Source organism: Prionailurus viverrinus, chromosome B1 (genome assembly GCF_022837055.1).
Source record: "Prionailurus viverrinus isolate Anna chromosome B1, UM_Priviv_1.0, whole genome shotgun sequence".
In the NCBI taxonomy this organism is placed as follows: Eukaryota; Metazoa; Chordata; class Mammalia; order Carnivora; family Felidae; genus Prionailurus; species Prionailurus viverrinus.
The window spans coordinates 99,961,214-99,978,339 of NC_062564.1; positions in this window are offsets into that span (position 1 = coordinate 99,961,214).

A 17,126-nucleotide genomic window follows, 5' to 3' on the forward strand; every position below is an offset into this window, starting at 1 on the left:
TCAACATACAGAAACAACTTAAGTGTCCATCAATGGATGAATGGGTAAAGAAATTGTGGTCTGGAATGCATATTTATGACAACATGAATGGATCTTGAAGTCATTATGCTAAGTGAAATGAGACAAAGAAAGACAAATACCATAAGATCTCTCATATGTGGAATCTAAAACAAACAAAACAAAACAAAACAAAACCAACCAACCGACCAACAACAATGACAAAAACAGGCTCACAGTTACAGAGCACAAATTGGCGGTTGCCAGAGTAGAGGTGGGAGAGATGGGCAAAATGACAAAAGGTAAAAAGATCAATCAATCAATAAAGCCAGGCCTCAAAATCACATAATTTTCTACCTGAATAAGATAGTTTTAATTGCTCCCACTACTTTCAGCCAACTCACTCATTTAATACACTTACATACTAAGATCCAGAGAAATTAAACAAATTACCCAAGATCTTATAAAGGGAGACATACCAATTACGTTCCTCTTAATTTTTACTCTCTCTAATAGTGCTGAAGTTAAAAAATTCGATGCCCATGACTGTCTTTAGAAAAACATATTCCAAATCCTTGGATGTTGTCATAGTGCAAAGACTGGTATAAATTCCCCGAGAAGTAAAACTTTCAACTTCCACCCACGAGTAAGTGTTCCATGAATACATACAAGAAACCAGTAATCCTGACTCATCTGAGGGTAAAATAGTAGAGAAAGAGAACATGGCAGCCAGGAGGAAAAGTGATAAGGTGAACTGACAGATGACAAGATACATAATAATTATAACCTAAGCAATCAAATGAAAAGTATGGTACAGTTTTAAAATTGTCATTTGGGAAATTTATTGTCTCTAAATTGTAAAACATAATTTTACAAAACAGTAATTCAATTATATTTGCTCAATGCCTTTTTTTCTCCTATCCAAATGACATTTAATCTTCTGGAAGGGTGCACTTAAAAATCACTAATAACGTCTATAGTGTATATTTCTAAATATTTAATCTAAATATTTGACCAAAAAATCATGGTTTACATTAACATGAATACTTATTTTTCAAACCTCTCAAGTCTACAAAGGATTTGAAATAGCTTTAAAAATACCAGTCTTTCAAAATTTACTAAATGAAATCAATAATCAACATAGATTTGTTTGTGAAATTTGAGAAGGGCACCTATCATGATATTTGAGCAGAAGGCTGCAATCAATACTACAATCCAAACATCACTCAACAATACAGCATTGCACTTCTGTGAGTGGGTATGCTAATATTAACAACTAGGGGTTCAGCAATTCTATTTAAAATGTATAGTGCACTTTGTTACTGTGGTGAATAATTCATCAAACAATTGCTGGTGTGTGTATATGTATATTTGATGTAGAAGGTCATCGTCTACTTTTAGAGGTCTTTTCCCTAACTCCACAGAGCTTTTGAATTCAATTTCTAGAAATACCATAAAATGTCATTGTCCCTTGATGCGATGATCCAGTTTTAATCATTACTACACCTTCGGGTTCTTCAATTAGTCTTGAAGCAAAATACTATGGCTTAAATTTAATTTTTAGTCATTTATATTTCATGCTCAGGCTGTTCATTTAGAGGAATTAAAATTGTCACAAGTAATGCTTGAGCACTGCTGATAATGTCTGCCACCTGAGTGTCTGCTCGGTGGGCCTCTGCTAGTAATGCTCCTCAATGCCAACATTTAATTTAACTTTTTAACGTAAAAGAGCAAGACCATTTGGTGGCTCTGTAGAACAACTTAGTAAGCAGCCATTCAGATGTTAAAAGGTATTTGTGAGGACTGGGCGCTGTTTAGGGAACAACACAAATGTCTTAGGATAAAGGACAGAAATCAGATGTTTCTATTTTCTTGAATAACCTCAAAATTTCTTTCTTTTTTTTAATATTGATTTATTTTTGAGAGACAGCATGAGCGAGGGAGGGGCAGAGAGAGAGGAGGACAGAGGATCCAAAGGAGGCTCTGAGCTGACATCAGCAAGCCTGATGCAGGGCTTGAACTCACGAACTGTGAGATCATGACCTGAGCTGATGTTGGACGCTCAACCGATTAAGCCACCCGGATGCCCCTAACCTCAAACTTTCTCAGGTGAGGGAAAAATACGTGAAATCCCTTATCATTGATAGTAATGCTAAGGCTGGAATCACAAGTGTGGGGAAAATTTCATTTGACATTGCTAGAAAAGTCAGCAGCTTGGATCCTTTGTATGAAACTAGCTTGTTCATATTATTTTCAGAGGAGTAATAATTTAATGAGTAAAGCTATTTCTTCAGAACACCTGAGGTTATGCTGCACTTGGCTACCCAACTCTTTTTTTTAATTTTTTTAATGTTTTTTATTTATTTTTGAGAAAGAGAGAGAGACAGAGTGTGAGCAGGAGAGGGGCAGAGAGTGAGGGAGACACAGAATCTGAAGCAGGCTCCAGGCTCTGAGCTGTCAGCACAGACCCGGATGCCGGGCTTGAACTCTTGAATCACGATTCATGATCTGAGCTAAAGTGGGAACTTAACTGACTAAGCCACCCAGGTGGTCCAGCTACACAACTCTTGAATCTGCTTAAAACATTCCAAACTTCTGAAATGAAATAACCATCAAATGTTATATCTTCCTCCACAAAAAGTAGTATTACTGGAGGAAATATTTTCATCATATAATAAAATTACCATTATGCAAGATAACATTTTACCTTGTATCTTGCCCATCTTAGGAGGACAATAATATTCTAACTCATAAGAACAGAAATATTATCCTACCTTCAAATTCCATCTAATAAAAATTTTACTCATAGTTAATGAAATACCAGATGTTTTTAATTCTGTATGTTAATTTATTTGAGGATACAATTTCATTAAAGCAAAATTGTGTTATTCCTTTGACTTGATGACACTGATAAAGATTTGTTGGAATATTTTAGTAAAACTTGCTCTTAAAAAAAAGAATCCTCTGGAAACTGCTCAAGGAATCAAGTAAGTATAAAATTTACTTTATATATATGCAAACCAATATATCCTGCACCTTTGTAAAAGCTAATATAAGAACTGTCATAAAAATTCCAGTTTTAAACTTTGGCTAAAAAATTCATTTATTCATTCAATCACCAACTAAGTAAATATCTACTATGTGTCAAGTTGTGCTATTTGGTCCATACCTATGAGAGTATAAACATTAAATTAAATTTCTTTCCATTGGTCAAGGTGGAGAACCCCAAATAGATTACTGAAAGTAAGGTATTGAGTAGATTTGAAAATCTCACTTTTAAGGATTTTTCTATGAATAGCAAACCCACAAATTAATTAGTCAAAATTATATTTAGGATTATCTTATTTATTTCTGTAGTATAATGTGACTTCATTACTATGGAAGAATCTAATCTTTTCTGAAATCTCTATATTATTTTTAACACAGCAGCTGAATAAATCCCATTTAGTGATTTTCAATTTGATATAGACTCTGAACGTGTACTCCTCCCCTTTGTAGGACCCTATCTCAAGAATTGAACTGGTCAATCTCATTATAGAATAAATCTGATGACTCATAAAGTAGTTTTATTTTAAAAAAAGAGAAAAGAAAACATCATAATACAAATGATTGTGGTCACTAAAAATTATCTTTGGATTTATTATATGTTTCCTTTTATATTCTTACATTGACTTCAAAAATAGTTTTACTACATCTTGAAAAATTTCTTCTGCTCTTTGACATTCCCAGAAAGGACCCATGGAATGCTCGTATCAATAATAACAATAATGTTTCTATTTTAGTTAACTTTAAATAGACAAAATTTCATGTAAACATTAATGCTATTATAATTGCTTAATTTTTAATTGATTCTATCAGTTTTGTCCAAAGACCAGTTAAGTACTTTTTCTATACCTGGCAATTCATAACTCTTCAAGGTAATTCCCTTTATGTATTATATTTGCAAATCAGTCAGCCATTAAATTAATTGCAATTGATTATTAAAAGGTAAATAGTTAAGATAGACAAATAAGAAATCTAAAAATCTCTGACCTATAAATACCTTACATAAACTCGCTCTTATAAATTCCTTATGAATTTATTTTATTGACATAAAAGAGGGAACTTTTTTGACAGTTGTAAATTATGCTTACAATTTTCTTGTACTATTCTCCTTACCCAGCTAATTGAGTTTTCTTCCAAAGAATTTAGTATTCTCTCATCTCCCACAACACCTGCTTACTCAGGGGCACCATCTTCTGAATTGTACAGGTGGTGGTACAGAAGGGACAGGGCAGGCCTCCAGCTGGAAGTACAGAACATTTGTGTGGGGCAGGGACAGCAAACCCAACAGCTGATACTTGAAGTGAACACCAAGGTTACATCAACTCAACCGGTTCTGTTAATGAAATTGTACTGGAGAAGAAATCCTCTCCAATGGCAATAAAATTCAAAAATATATAGTTTCCAGTCTCTAAATAAGTTATAGAAAAATAAATTAAAAAAAAAAGTCTAGACCAAACATTGATTGAATAACCACTTTTTATGTTAAAAAAAAAAAAAGAAAAGAAGACAAAGTTATTTTAACCTGTTTATCAGAGAGCCAAAATAAATGGGAGAAATAGAAATTGTATTCCAATACATTTAGCATCAAGTTTCAGCTGTAGCTCTTTTGGTAAATCTAAAGCCCATCAAAGGTAGATTTATCAAAGAAACATTACCAGGACTTTGTTTTTGCACTGCTGATGTAACACTGTAAACAATAACACATACAAATTTCAAGAGAAGAAGAGACATGTAGAATTCAACATTTATGTTAATTAGCTAACACATAAGCCACGTATTGGTTGTCAGTTGGCAGCTTTAAAATTAAAGGCTAAACTGGAATGCTTTCACATTTTCTTTTTCTTTTCCGTCGGACTAGATAGGCACTAGAAGCAATTTAAGAGGGAATGGTGTAATAAAACAGCAGGTATGTCTGTTGATTTCTCACGTAAACATCCATAATTGGTAAAGGGTATTTACAACATGAAACCACTTCCCATTCAATTTCAATAACCTTCTTCAATTGGATGGCCAAGTCTCATTCCACAGGGCTATAACACCTGATCCAAACACATTTGTCCTTCCCATAGTTTATAGAGACCTACCGGATTATGTGACCGTGTTTTACAGCAGCAATTGCTTTCTTTTTGGTTGTAAACAATAGAATGCACAAGAGTAGTCACAAAATACTGTTTTCAAACATTCTGAAACTAATCAACTGGGTGGTTACTGCATCATTGGCCTTTCACCTTGATAGTAGCAACTAGCTATGGTGGAAATGTTATGGCTTTGCATTCCACACTTATACAGCTTGCTAATGCAGCAGCCACTTTCCAAATGGAAAATTCTGTGTTCTGAGTGAGGTTTTTCGTTTAGTTTTATATTCTCATCAGTAATAGTTAAATGGCTATAAGCAATTTTAACAGTTCACAATCAAACCATTTACGCTGAATTTAGAACACTATGAAAAGTTAGTATCTCTTATAACTTCAGACGGAGGAGCACAAGTAAAATCAGAAAATGTAATTTCTGCAAAACCATAAGTCAAATCATTCCTACAAATGTCACTCAGATGAAAAGGAAAGGATTTTCTGTTGCGTTCAAACAATGAATCTTATTTTCCCCAGTGCAAGAGTCATTTCTAATGAATGGAAGAGAAATAGTTGTTCTTCTTTCAGATGAGAGGCCTACTGAGTCAATTAGTGAGACAAATTATATTTAATCACTAATTTTAGGCGTCCAATAAAAGAGAATGCATTGCTTCACCAGCCCAGAGAGATTTCGTCACTCGAGAAAGAGATTGAACAGTTTCAGTTTTCTACAGCAGTGTGCCTCAATTTCAGCAGTAACACAAAACATCTGCCATCTTCTAGCTTCATTCGGTAACCTGCCTCAGAGCCAAGAGTACATGCCCTTCTGCATCTACTACTTTGTTACTCACAGTGCATACATGTCTGTGACTCCCAGTTGAGCTAGATTTTCTGTGAGGGAAGATCATAGGGTATGACTCTTTGATCCTTACAAACCCTGGACCAATGCTTTCAACATAGAAGGTACTTAGTAAAGGAATTTTGTCAAACAAATCAAACTTGACAAAGTGTGGTGAATCAGAGTACCTAAAAATAAATAATTCACATAAAAATTGGAAATGCTATAGCATCATTTTGTATTTATGCGGTTTTGCATGGTTTTTAAAGTATTGAACCTGGAAAGAGGAACCACAGCTACAGTCTTACAAAATAGCATTCGCTATAAAAATTATTGACTTTGCAGTTCATTCTTAACTTCCCACAGATTGTTAAAGAAATAATAAAGAGGCTTTTAATAGCAGAAAAGCTCAGAAACAGAATAAGTAACACATTTCATTCTTTTTCCATACTCTGAAAGATCCATGTCTTAAAAAATCCATGTGGTTACTATATCACATTCTTCATATGTGATAGTCATTTTTCATGATTGAGAAATGATACTAATTTATATTATTTCTTTACTTTCTTGACGCTATTTATTTTACATTGTTTCTCTTAGGAAAAAAAAATCATTCTTGAGGCCCAAAAAGCATTATCCAAAGGCTACCTTAGTTCAGTGACTGCCAAGATGGGAGTCACATTTCATTAGTTGAGCAAATTTGTCCAACATCTGTTTTGGAATTTTCATTTAAGCAGCATTAAATTTCAAATTAAGTATGTATGCCATTGGCAAAGATTCTCTTGGAAATTTTATCTAGAAGGTAGTAAATATGGCCTTTTTATTTAGAAAATATTGAGACATAAATAAATTTACTATGCACATTTTTGTGGGCAAAAATTAAGCAAGAAATTCCTGAAATAATTTGAAATCTATACGTTTCATTCATCAAGCATCAGATCGACATCTGTTACATAAGTAGGGCTAACTGTATACCTGGACTACATAGACATTTTCTAAGAAGTATATAGGCATGGAGACTTTTAAAGAAATCAATTTCCAGATCTTCAGTTTCTTTATGTACCCCATCCTAAACTGTATCCAGCTGGAAATACACCTGTGATGAATGTATCACTTCACAGTTGTTTTTCTCATACTTTCCACAAGAAAGGGGTATCTCAAACCCACCTTGAATCTTATCAGGGTATATCAAGGTATACAAGGTATACCTCAAGGTAAACAAAACTTCAGAGCACTAAACAAAAGGACAATTGAAAATATTAAAGTGTGTGAAACTACATTTGTGAAAGACAGAAAATGAAGCCTCTGACCATCAGACGATTCGTAGACTGACAACTCTCGAATGTGGTCTTTGGACAAAGGTGCCACTTGGAGCTTCTTCAAAATGCAAAATCTCAGGCTCTATTGGGTGAATTTTAAGATCCCCGGGTGATTCCTATGCATATCATTAATGCTTAAGACACATTGGTTTGCAATCTTTGTTTTCAACAAGAAGGAGAACTAATTTAGCCATCAGCCTGTCATTAAAAGCTACTTTTGATGTTAGATCATTGAATGACTTTTGTCACAGAACGCGTAGGTTTTTAAATCATCAAAAATTATATCTTTTGCAACTATTTACATATATAAATAAAACTTATAATTGTCATCTTAAAAATATGAGGGGGCATTTCATTTTTCAAAATCATTTAGAAACTATATGAGCAAAAATTGTGAATACCACTACTCTGAACTAGCCTCCTCACTGCCAAAAAAGGGCCACTCAAAGACAGTATTGACTGTCACTTTCAGGAGTGACATCATGGGGCTCCTGGCTGTGTCTCAGTTGGAAGAACATGCAACTCTTGATCTCAGGGTTGTGATTCTAAGCTCCACATTGGGTGCAGAGAGTAGTGAAATGAAATGAAGTAAAATAAAATAAAATAAAATAAAATAAAATAAAATAAAATAAAATAAAATAAAACTTAAGAAAGAGTAACATCATGAGGATGGTGTTTGAGAGAGATTCTGGCAACAGAGGAAGGTGAAGAGATGTTTCATATCAACTGGTAAGTAGTTAAACCAGTGATTCTCAATCCATATATATATATATCAAAAATATTTAAAGACTTTTTTAAATAAATAGGTCTGGGGTTGGAACCCCAGCATCTGGATTTCTAAGTAGCTTTCAGGATCCTAATGGGCGATGGAAAGTGTCACTATTTCCCTGAATCTCTTTCTACGTTCATCCCATGTGTTAGAGAAGTGACCAGGCACAATAGGATCTTCCTTCCAGAACCTAGACTCTTTTTTCATGAAATCCTATTACAGTAGATATCTTTATCTCGATAAATTCTGCCCATCTGTCTTCCAGCTGCTATAGTAAGAGAGGGATCAAGGAATATTTCAAGAAATTATGGCTTGATTAATTAGAAGGATAGGCTTTCCTGTAAAGCAGACCTCAGAGTTGTGGGGAGAATAGATACACAATTTTACAATTGTCGAGATGTTTATTGGACATGTAGGTAGAGATGTTGTGTTGGTTGTGTCAGTTAGATATATCAGTCTGGATATCAGGTATTTATTAAGATATAAATTTGAGAGACATCTGCATAAATATGGTGTTTAATTTAAGATTTGGGTGAGGTTGCCAAGGAAGTGAGTGTAGATACAGAGTAGAAAGGCTCTGAAGACCCAGATTGCGTTGGGAACGTGCTGCCAAATTAAGTAAGCCTTTGTTCTTATCTTAGGAAACTTCTGAGAAATATTTTAAACTAGTAGTCCATTGCCTTCCTTCCTCTTAAAACACTTTTTCGTTGAAATTTTTGAAAATTAGTTTGTCTGATTTTCCTTCTTCAGTCATTTCTTTGTTGGTTCCAAATCTTTTTTTTTTTAATTGTATTATTGACCCACATTATGTTTGTTTCAGGTGTACAACATAGTGATTCCACAACTCTATAGGCTGTGCCCTGCTCACCACAAGTGTGGCTACCATCTGTCACCATACAGCACTGTTGCAATAGCATTGACTATATTCTCTATACTGTGCCTTTCATCCCTGTGATTAATTCATTCCCTAACTGGAGGCCTGTACCTCCCACTCCCCTTCATCCATTTTGCCATCCCCTCACCCCCTTCCAAATCTTGTGCTTAAATGTTAGTGGGCTATCTCTATCTCTTTCTCTTTCAGCACACAAACACACACGCGCGTGCACACAGGCTTAGCAAGTGACTGCATAGTCTGATTCATTTTCAACAAATATTTATTGAACACTCACTATGTAACAGCAACTCTTCTAAGATCTGAAATACTGAAGTAAGCAAAACAAATAAAATTCCACTCTAAAGAATCTTATTCTAGCATAGACGAAAGCTAAGAACATCTATAGGTAAAGTATGTAATATCTTAGATAGTAATAAGACCAAATGAGATATATAAGGCCACAGATGACTGTATAAAATTTAAGGCTTATAATAATCAGAACAATGGATTGAAGCATAGTGTGTGTTCTATATATCTATATCTATATCTATATCTATATATCTCCATATACATATTATACATATCTACCCATATCTATATCTATATCTATATCTATGTCTATGTCTATATCTATAGCAAAACAAGCAAACAAACATCCCTCATGGATTAATTTCAGAGATTCTTAAAGTAATAACTTATTAGAAAAACTCATCAGCAAAAGTAAAGAATCATTTATCTTACCTTTTCTGTATGAATTGTATTTTAGGAAAACCTAATAGAAGATGAGAAAAAATGTATTATTATTATTATTATTTTTTTAGAGACAGTATGAGCCAGGGAGGGGCAGAAAGAGGACAGAGGATCTGAATCAGACTCTACTCTGACAGCGGTGAGCCCAATGCAGAACTCGAACTCACAAACCGTGAGATCGTGACCTGAGCCAAAATCAGACACTCAACCAACAGAGCCATTTTTTTAGGAGCCCCAGAAAAAAAAATGTGCACTCTATGGAAGAATCTTAACTTACAAATGCCAAAGGAATTAACTAATTAGAATATCATTATTTTGCAGCAAAGAAGGAAAGAATTCATGTGGGAAATTATCACAGTGCCAAAGGAATTAGTTGAAAGACTGGAAATTTTACAATGGATTGTTCAAGCTGACAACACCTGAATGAAATGATCAATTTAATATCATTATACATCTCCTGATGTCACAGAATAAGTACACAAAGTCACCTATGAAGGATTCTTGCCAAAAGAATTGAACCTGAATCCAATAAAGCCTCTAGACATAAAAAGTAATTTACAGGACACAGAGAGGTAGAGAAGCATAAAGAATACTGTAAGCATAAAGTCAGCTAAATCAATTAGGTGGATCCCTACTTGGATTCTGGATAAATAAACCAACTGCAAAAAAAGATATTTTGGAGTTAAACTGGGAACTTTTAATATTTCCTGAGTGTTACATTATTCTAAGAAACTATTATGTTTCTTAGATGTGATAAGTTAGTACAGTTATGTTTTTTAAAGTATCCGTAACCCAACTCAGCAGTACTTAACTCACCTTTACTACTTGTTTCTTCCAAATTTTAATACTTTAAAATTGAGATATTTTAAAGCAAATATCAGATATCACAATGTAAACATTACAAAAGAATTCTGTGTGTACCCGTAAGAGAGAAGACTCTTTTTTGCTGTAATTATTGAATTTTTGGATTGTTAACTAAAGAGTAGTTAAGAGTTCCTTCATTCCGTTACCAGTTTATAGACAGAACTGAGTCCAGCTCCACCAGAACACAAGTTTGGGATTGGCCTGACTGATAGCATTGAATTCAGTGTTGAAGGTAGTCTCTAAAATGGCCTTGGATAATGCCCACCTCCCAATATTTATGTTCTTGTGTGATGCCCTCCCCTTGAGTATAGACTAGATTTAATAACTCATTTTAACTTCACAGAATATGGCAGAAGTGATCAGATGTCACATCTGAGATCAGATTATCAAAGATCGTGGCTTCCATCTTGGGTGCTTAGGTTCTCTTTTATTCTGTCAGATCACTGGATTCTGGGAAAAGCCAGCTGCCATGACATGAAGCAGCCCTATAGAGAGATCCACATGAGTGAAGTTGGAAGTAGATCTTCTGAAGTCTGCCCAAAGGCATATGAGTGAGTTTGGAGGCAGATCCTCACCCAGTTGAGCCTGCAGATGACAGTAGTGCTATCCAATGGTTTAACCTCTACATTGGATGAGATAGACTTTAGAACCACCTAGTTATATCACTCTGGGATTCCTGAGTAGGAATCTTCTAGGTTCTACGTATCATTAACCCCACCACCGTTAACATTCTCTTTTGAGAATCTGTAACTCGTATCCAGATGTTTGACTCAGGTGTCACCTATATTTATCTTGCCTCATTCCTCTCCTCTATCTTTTCATTTTTATTTTATTTTCCCATCCCACCTACTTACTTTCACTCAGTACTCAGCTTTAAGATTATAAAATTAATTAAAAAATTGTTAATGAAAGCTGTTTTAGCTAATAGAAAAAAATGCATCCCCTTATTACTATAATAGGGAAGAGTCTTGTCCTTATTGTGATCAAACTAAGTACCTGACTTTCGAATAATAGAGGGTAAATATTTCACACCTCTGTGCTAGATCAGGCAAGGCATTGTCTTTAAAGATGAAAGAGGATATCACTTCCTAGGGGTATTTGTGAAAAAGAGGGAGTAAATGAAGAGATTTTTGGCTGTGGGTGTTTTATAGCTCCAGTCTTTAGCTAGCAAATAGGGATTACTCACTCATAAAGTTCAATTAAGATGTTTATTAGGGAGAAATGCAAAACTCTTGCTATTTGGTTGACTATTATAGAAACTAATCTACAGAATGTGTCTATTTTAAAATAATTTTGGGGGCGTCTGGGTGGCTCAGTTGGTTAAGCGTCTGACTTTGGCTCAGGTCGTGATCTCACGGTTCGTGGGTTCAAACCCACATTGGGCTCTGTGCTGACAGCTCAGAGCCTGGAGCCTGTTTCAGATTCTGTGTCTCCCTCTCTCTCTGCCCCTCCCCCACTCGCACTCTGCCTCTGTCTCAAAAATAAATAAACATTAAAAAAAATTTTTTTAAATAATTTTCACAGTATTGGCATAGCTGTGTTGTTTTACAATTTCTTGCTGTAATTGATTTAAAATAAAACTGTATCATGATTATACAACATCAAGTTGAATGGTATATCCATCTTTAGGAAAAGCGAGACTAGACAGTCAATGCAGACAATACAGAGCCATTTGAGAGAGGGGACTGAGCCAATGCAATGTATCCATTGCATCGTCACCATCACATGGAAATAATCCATGGCAGGAGCTCTTCTATGCAACCTATACTCTTAGCTCCTTTAATTCTCATAGAAAGCCTGTTAGATAAGAACTCCTATTACCCCATCTTAACGTGAGGAAAATGAGATACAGAAGGACTACCTAATTTGCCCATGGCATTAGAGCTCTCAAGTGTCCAGAGTTCATGTTTTTTATTGCTGCATTATACTTTAATACTCCATTTAAAGCAATATTTGGCTTGCCTAGAATCACTATTGATAGGATCTGAACCAAGAGCAATGGACCTATCACAGAAGAAACCTTTTCATGCATAGCAATACAGAAATACACACGCGCACATGTACATGCACACACACAAACATATATATTACTAATACATTCATAGCATATATGTACATATGCTAATAAGTAATATTTTGGTGTGTTTGATTTTTAAAGATTTGTTGCCAAGAAAATAGGCACTGAGTCATAAATCTCCATATAATATTAGTAGAGTCAGAAATGATAAACACTAATTAATGAGAGAAAGAGTTTCATATATTTTCTTAATTAGCATCTTGATTTTTATTTAAGAATGAGTAAACTTTATTTGCTATCTAAGCAATAATTATTATCTCTAGATTTGTTGAAGGAGGTCATTGAGAGGACATGACTGTCAGTTGACCTGCAAGCTAAACCTGGGCACTTAGGGGTTCCTTACCACTCCCCTGCAAACCCCCACACTCCCCACCCCCATGCTTGGAATGTAAACTCCACCCACCACTCTGTAGGGGAAGCTGCTTCAAGAATGCAGCCTTGAGAGAGTAGCATGTTGTTAAGACCATCTGGACTGGTCTGCACCCCATTAAGTTCTCTCTATAAACTTCTAAGATTCTGGCCAACAAATGCAGTGATCTATTCACCTCATGGCCGCCCAAAACCACCTTTGTAAGTCCTCTTGCTTACTAAAACTACCACCTACCAATCTGGAGTGCTTACTTCTTTCTTTGGTCTCACATTGCCCTCCACATTTGGGGGCCAGTTTCATAGGAACTCTAATAGTTGCAAACCAACATGATTATATTTGTAAATCAGGTAAATATTTCTTAATGATATTAATTATTAATTTGTGAGTTTCCAATTCAAAGTATCATTATTACATTTTCATTTGTTTTAATGTATATTTATATTTATAATGGCTTATTCATACTTAATCGTGACTTATAGTAAAGTCTGGATTTTGTTGTTAAAAGAGAAAAAAAACACAAATAGCATGCCTTTTATTCTTTCTCCTCTACCACCTTCAACATTTATAAATATTAATATTATTGTTTGTTTTTATTTGAATATTTATTTACAGTGCTTAATAAAGATGATTGCAATAAATGTTAGAGAAACTAGTTTCCTGTTGTAAAGAAATCTATTACTCTCATTCTTAAGAGAGCATGAAGATAACTTATGCCGAGGGAAAAAATAATGCATTGCTTTGAGACAAGATTGTTCTTATTTTTCTTTCATTATATAGTTCTAAAGATCATTAATAAAGAGAGTGATAGTAACATTATCATTTTGCATGCAGGAAGGCTACCATTTTTGCTAACTGATGAATGAAAAACAGAAAACATTAACAAAATGATTACCAAAGTCAAAGTGAAATTAGAGAATGAAAGTGACCCTTGAGGAGTCTTTCAATGATTTACTGAGTTAATACTAATGATCAAGGAGGGCTCTCTAGTACTGCTTATTTTTTTATTTACAAATTAAGGAGAAATCTTTTTTCACTTGGTCAAGTGTGATCCTGAAATACTTTTTTCCGAGTTAACTTAGATGATTTCTATCTTGCTTTGATGGAGGAAACCTAGTTACTTCCGATTCTGGAAACAAAGCCCTACATTACTGAGCTTCAGAGATGTAAACATAAGCAGCAAAGAGGTTCTTCCTATCATGTAAATAAATGATATTTTTAAAAATCTTAAGTGATAATTTGAGCATAATGCACATTTTACATTTGCTTATACCCAGTTTCATCTGTGAGAAACACTAGGTGAATATAAAAAACCCATTCAGCCAGGCCTGCCACCAAGGCACAAAATGACACACGCACACATCACCAACATGTCTGGCTTCCTCAGTTCATGGTGTATGTTAGGCGCCACGTCCATCCATATCTGACGTTGCCACTTTCTACCCAATTTCAGATAATACTCTTCCATCATTTCATGATGATTTACAACCCACTACACTTCTGATGGCCACTTTTTAATAAATAAAACTTCAGGATTTTTCAAGATAAGCTGTTATATTTAATGTAGTATTTGGATATTTCTTAACAATTTGACATAGGTAAATTTGCACTACCAATTTTGTTCAGTTCCTATTTTTTTTGGTTATCACTGATAAAGTTTTTGGGTATTGTTACCCTAACTCTATTTTTCTCACTAGTTGTGTGCTTTTTAAAATTTTTAATATTGATTTATTTTTTTGAGAGAGAGAGAGAGACAGAACATGAGTGGGGGAGGGGCAGAGAGAAAGGGAGACACAGAATCTGAAGCAGGCTCCAAGCTCTGAGCTGTCAGCACAGAGCCCAACATGGGGCTCGAACTCGTCAACTGCAAGATCATGACCGGGGCCGAAGTCAGAAGCTCAACCGACTGAGCCAGCTCTGTGCTTTTTATTACAGAATTTTGCATAGTCTGGTGATTTTTAAAAATGTATATGTCATGTTATAGTAGAACTAACTGTATTTTGTTGGTGAAAAAATAATTAGAAACTTTTTCGAAGGCTTGTTTCTAGTAATGCCATGTGTTCAACAAAAATCAAAGTTGACCTATATTACTGAGGTAGCAAATGGTCTCACAAAACCATTATCATACTTTAGTATTTTGAAGAAACTAGTTGTTACCAAAAGAATTGACAATTTGAGCTGATTTTATAGCAAAAGGGAGATCAAGAAGTTTATCTCATGCTAAAATATACTTATTTTGCTAACACTGGCACAATTTTTTTATGTCAGTTTTTGCAAAAATCTTATTTGTTTGAATTATTTGCATGACAATGACTTTCAGTAATGTGTGATATTTGGACATGTAGAGCCATATCTATAATATGACATGACTGGATAAAGAGAGTAAAATATGAACACGTACACTTATCTCGTATTGGGGAGCTCAGTGATCAAAACGATACAATGTTAAGGGCATTGGATGACAAATATGAGGCCGGTAGGACCACAAAGATGAGATCAGTTAAAAGGATGGAACAGTGATACAAATGACAAAGACGGAGGCCTAAGATAAGCTGATGGCCATGGGAATCAGAAGAGGGAGAAATGAAATATATGATGGCAGGGTAGTTGTCTTAGAACTTGCAGACTCTGATGTAGCAGGAAGGGGACAGGAGTAAAATCCAGATGCTCCCAGGTGTTTGGTTTCAAATCCAGTAGCGTGCTGCCACCTCCACATTTCAGAATAAAGAAGCAGCACATATCAGAGAGTGGAACTATGTGTAGGATTAACTCTGGACATGTTGGTTTGGGGGCTTTGATGTATCCAATTGGTGGCATCTTGTGCGCAGATGAATATATATAGGTATGGAGAGCAGTAGAGATGTAGAGAAGTCTAGACTGAAGACCAATTATAGTTTGAATTTGAAGTGTTAAACTGGATGAGTTATAGATGTAGAGTGAGAATAAAAGGTCATTGAAGATGAGGCCCTGGCATTTGAGAGTAAAGAAAAGGGACTCTGATGGAAGCTGAACAGGAACAACAAAGGGTAAAGGGGAACCAAAAGGTACTTGAACATGGAGGGTGGTGATCCGCACATGGCCCACAGCATCGTTTGAATTCCATACATTTTCTTATACAGACTAAAGGAATAAATAGGAAAGAATAAATGGTCAAGAGAAAGTATAAATGATAGAGCAAGGTCCTAGTGGAGGCAGAGGAAATAAAGACTGCACACACTAAGAAATTAACTTTATTTTTTTTTAATTTTTTTTTAACATTTATTTATTTTTGAGACAGAGAGAGACAGAGCATGAATGGGGGAGGGGCAGAGAGAGAGGGAGACACAGAATGGGAAGCAGGCTCCAGGCTCTGAGCTGTCAGCCCAGAGCCCGACGCGGGGCTCAAACTCACGGACCACGAGATCGTGACCTGAGTTGAAGTCGGATGCTTAACCGACTGAGCCACCCAGGCACCCCCGAGAAATTAACTTTAAAACATGAGGGACAGACGTTCCTCTGTGAGGAAAGCCACCATCTGTGGGTCCAGTGGCTGAGCCAGAAGAGCTTCGGATAAGGGAAACCACCTAAAAGGTACTAATTTCTCAGTGAGGTAAAATATGCTGTTTTCTGGTAATAGTGGCAGTGCTCAGATAGGACTCAGAACTTGGGAAGAGTGGGGAAATGCATGTAATGCTGTGGAGACAGTGCCTGAGAGTGAGTTCTCAACAACAGTTTTGCTCTGGAGTTGAAGTGAGACTGGGACGAACAATTCTGACATGGTCTTGGGGACCACTTTGGCCTTCAGGTTTTTCTCCAATAAATAACAACTTGTGTATACACTTTATTTTAGAATAATCAAAATAATTTATGATAGGGATTCAGCTCCTAGAATTCAATTCACATTCAGTCAAATCTATCATTAAAGACAGGGACAACATGTATTTGTAGAATATTTGCTTTCTTCTTCCTACCCCAGACTTGTTACATTTTGGTAATGGATTAAAGCTGTGGTTTTCTACTTTATTCATTGGGGAATTTTTGTCTTATGTCTAATCCTTTAACAGTTTGAAGGATATAACTTTGATCACAGTACTAAGCTAAAGAGAAAGTGATGGAAAGTACTGGGGAAACCATTAAAGAGTCAGAAGACCTGGCTTGAACCCAAGATCTGCCATTTC